Consider the following 588-nt stretch of genomic DNA (forward strand, 5'->3'; position numbering starts at 1 on the left):
ACCTGGAAGCTCGTCAAGAAGCCGGCAAGTGTGAAACTGATAGGTTTGAAGTGGATCTATAAGATCAAGAGGAATGCAGATGGAATGGTTATCAAATACAAAGCAAGGCTAGTTGCAAAAGGCTACGTGCAACAACAAGGCATTGACTTTGATGAAGTGTTTGCACCAGTTGCTCGGATAGAAACCATACGACTACTCTTGGCGTTAGCAGCAACTAATGGATGGGAGATCCATCACTTAGATGTGAAAATTGTGTTCTTGAATAGAGACTTAAATGAGGATGTATACGTTACTCAACCAGAAGGCTTTGTGGAGAAAGGAAAGGAGGATCATGTGTAAAAACTTAGCAAAGCACTATACGGTTTGCGTCAAGCTCCGAGAGCTTGGAACATCAAATTCGACCGTGTTCTGAAGGAGATGGAGTTCACGAAGTGCACCAAGGAACCTGTGGTATATCAAAAGAAACAGAAGGGGGAGCTTCTGATCATAGCTATATACGTTGATGACTTGTTTGTAACAGGGACTTCACTCAACGTTATCAAGCAATTCAAAGATGATATGTCAAGAAGATTTGAGATGTCAGACCTC

Source organism: Brassica oleracea, chromosome C3, assembly GCF_000695525.1.
Source record: "Brassica oleracea var. oleracea cultivar TO1000 chromosome C3, BOL, whole genome shotgun sequence".
NCBI classification, from domain to species: Eukaryota; Viridiplantae; Streptophyta; class Magnoliopsida; order Brassicales; family Brassicaceae; genus Brassica; species Brassica oleracea.